Source organism: Octopus sinensis, unplaced genomic scaffold (assembly GCF_006345805.1).
Source record: "Octopus sinensis unplaced genomic scaffold, ASM634580v1 Contig15524, whole genome shotgun sequence".
Classification (NCBI taxonomy): Eukaryota; Metazoa; Mollusca; class Cephalopoda; order Octopoda; family Octopodidae; genus Octopus; species Octopus sinensis.
The window spans coordinates 36,340-40,000 of record NW_021833772.1 but is presented as its reverse complement, the minus strand read 5'-3'; positions in this window follow the sequence as shown (position 1 = coordinate 40,000).

The following is a 3,661-nucleotide window of genomic DNA, read 5'->3' as shown; positions in this document are numbered from 1 at the left end:
TACTGATTGGTCAATTTCAGTTAATTTTGTTGCCTCTTCAGTAGGGATCTCACTTTCGTGCTTACCAGTCGTTTGCGGCAAGACACATTTTTTTTCTCTCCTAACACGCCAGCTCAAAGTTTACTCGTCCTGTCAAAAGATGTCTGTCTGTGATGTCCTGTTTTTGTTATTATTATTATCATTATTGTTTTTACGTATTTTTGTATTCTTATTCGTGTAACACTGTCCGTTTTTCCGTCCTTGTTTTGTATACATTCGAGGCTTTCTTCCGAGGTATCTAATGCACTTGGCTTAGATTTTCCTTTGGGGCTGGCCAGATCGGAGCAATCTCAAGATTAATCAGCCGAAATTGCGAGGATGATCCGGTTCTTGACTGAAGATCGAAGGCTTCGAATGTCCCGTCTGTGTTTTTTGTATCGTTTTCTAAATGTTTTGCGTTCTTGTCCCAGTTTGTATTTTTATGCCAGAAAAAAGGCTTTTTCGTTCGTCCTCTTGTGTTTGTTTTTGTACTTGTATTTTAATTTTGCAGTCTTATTGTTACGTCTTGTTTGTGTTCGTACTCATTGTGCCCCGCTGCTTGAAATTTTATTTTAATTCTCTCGCAGGAAGGCCTATTGGATTAGTGTTCTGTTATGCCTTCGAAACATGCCTGACTCCTCTAGCGACAGCTGATGACGGGGGTTTTGTCCTTGTGTAACCTGTCCTGTATTTGGTTTTCGTTTTCCGTTTTCTTGTTTTTTGTTTTTTGGCTTTTTCTGTTTCTACGTCTTATTGTGATGTCCTGTACTTCCGTATAATTATTTATATATGCATGTATATATACATGTAGATGTAGGTACGTACATATATGTTTGTATGTATGCATATATTTTTATTTATCTCCTTATTGTCTGACAGCGCCCCGCATCAGGTTCGTTCCGATTCGTCGTTTCGATCCACTTCTTGGTCCCCTTTTTTTTTTTATATTAATATTATTATATTGAAGATGCGGTACTCTCTCCCTTTGCTTTAACCTCTTCAATCTTTCTCCCTCCCCCTCCTCCTCTCTCTTCGCCGCGTGTCCCCCTCCTCCTTCCCTCTTCCTTGCCTATAAAACAAAATTCCTTTACACGTGGTTACCACTATTGAAAAGACTGCCTCCACGCGCTGCTACTACACTTTCGTCCTTGCCAGCAAAAAGGCTTCTTCGTTCGTCCCCTTGTGTGGTTAATTTCCTGTATAGTATTCTTGTTATTTTCTCGTTTTGTAACTAATTGTACTTTTTGTACATGTATTTTTATTTTTGCAGTTTTATTGTTTGTCTATGCCAGAAAAAAGGCTTTTTCGTTCGTCCTCTTGTGTTTGTTTTTGTACTTGTATTTTAATTTTGCAGTCTTATTGTTACGTCTTGTTTGTGTTCGTACTCATTGTGCCCCGCTGCTTGAAATTTTATTTTAATTCTCTCGCAGGAAGGCCTATTGGATTAGTGTTCTGTTATGCCTTCGAAACATGCCTGACTCCTCTAGCGACAGCTAATGACGGGGGTTTTGTCCTTGTGTAACCTGTCCTGTATTTGGTTTTCGTTTTCCGTTTTCTTGTTTTTTGTTTTTTGGCTTTTTCTGTTTCTACGTCTTATTGTGATGTCCTGTACTTCCGTATAATTATTTATATATGCATGTATATATACATGTAGATGTAGGTACGTACATATATGTTTGTATGTATGCATATATTTTTATTTATCTCCTATATATATATATATATATATATCTTTATATATATATAAAACTGAGAATGTGTGTCTGTCTGTCTGTCTATCTGTCAGTGTGTTTCCCTAAAACTTGAGAACTACACAACCAATTTCATTCAAATTTTATACATGCCTTACTTAGGGTCTGGGGAGTGTCATCGGCAAAAAAAAATGTTCAACTTCTTGCCTAGAGCAATCCCATAGCAATATCATATCTTCTCCACTATTTCAGTATTATGTGTTAAAAGTGAAACAAAAACATTTCTCTATTTTATGTCAGATACTTTCACTTTAACAATAAAAATAATAATAACAATTGAATTATATGTAGTAAGTAATAATTAAAGTCAAACTAAAGTAACATGACAAAAGTAAAAATAGCAATTGGTATAAAATTGCATCAATGATTTGAACTTGAATAAGTGGTTTCACATGAATGGGAATAAATTAAAAATAAAATTAGTGTGCAGAAATGGAATAGTCCAGATGGATAATAAAAAATTAGATTAAAGAAAAGACTATTGTCTATAAAGTATACAATATAGAGAAAAAAGAAGATTTGAACGCATGGAGGAAAGCACCTTTGAAAAGTGTCTTGGTGCGACTATGAAAGGTATCTAATCAGAGGCGGTAAATTCGCCACAATAGAAGCAAGGTTTGAGTCAACAGAGCGTGCAAGGGAGTACTCGACTCGAACTTGCAAAGTGGAAATATTTTATTTTTACCTTTATATCTGGGACATAGGACGTCCCGGAAAAAAAATTTTAAATGCCCCCCCCCCCCAGAAGTAGAGGTAGGCTGGATTGTAGCCACACTTCTATACAAGAGGGAGGACAAGATACAATTGATCGAAATTACAAGAGACGGGCTAACAATTCCAGTCTGTTATATATTTTGAGTATTGTTATCACTAGCAATATCAAGATATAACTTTGTATTTTGTATTTTATGTGTAGATGTGTACATGTAATATGTACACATATATATACACATATATACATGCACTAGCACTATGACCCGGCAACGACGGGTCTTTAATGCTAGTATATATATAATGGATAAAAATTTAGATAGGTGTTAAATAACCACCTAAATAATATTAAATATCCAAAGAATTTACTGGTTTTTTTTTTTACCTATATAAATAATGTTATGAGCGATAGTTCAATTAGGCAAATAAATAAATAAAATAAATATACAGTTTATCAATATATAAATATAAATTAGAAATCATTTAATGATAAAATTATTATTTTGGTTTCCATTTCTAATTTATATATATATAAACCAACCTTACTTGGACTTGTACCTCAAAGGGGAACTTTCTGTGTGCAATCCCATGGTCATTACCCTTTATATATATATATATGGATATCATCATCATCATCATTTAATACCTGTTTCCCATGCTGGCATGGGTTAGATCATTTAACTGGAACTGGTAAGGCCAGGGGTCGCACTAGGTTCCATAGTCTGTTTTGGCTTGGTTTCCACTGCTGGATGCTCTACCTAATGCTAACCACTTTACAGAGTATACTGGGTGCTTTTTATATAGCACTGGTATGAATTCTGTTGTGGTGGACAGGTGTTCTTGAGTACAACAAGGCACCAAATATTTCAGTGCCTTGAGATCAGCCTTCAACGCTTCATCCCATGTTTTCCTGGTTCTTCCTCTTCCATAAGTTCCACCTACTTTAAGTGAATTAGCACTTCTTTATGCGACTGTCCTCAACCATCTGCATGACATAACCAAAACCAGCAGACTGGTACAGGTTGTAGTATGAATTGAAATTACAATTATATTTTCAATTTCTTTCAGTCGCATAGAGCCTCCGTGGGTACACAACTGCTGTGGGGAGTGGGAGCAGAGAAGAGAAGTTTTTTTCATTATTATTAAGGCAACAATTAGTTTCCAATAATGCAGGAGTAGCT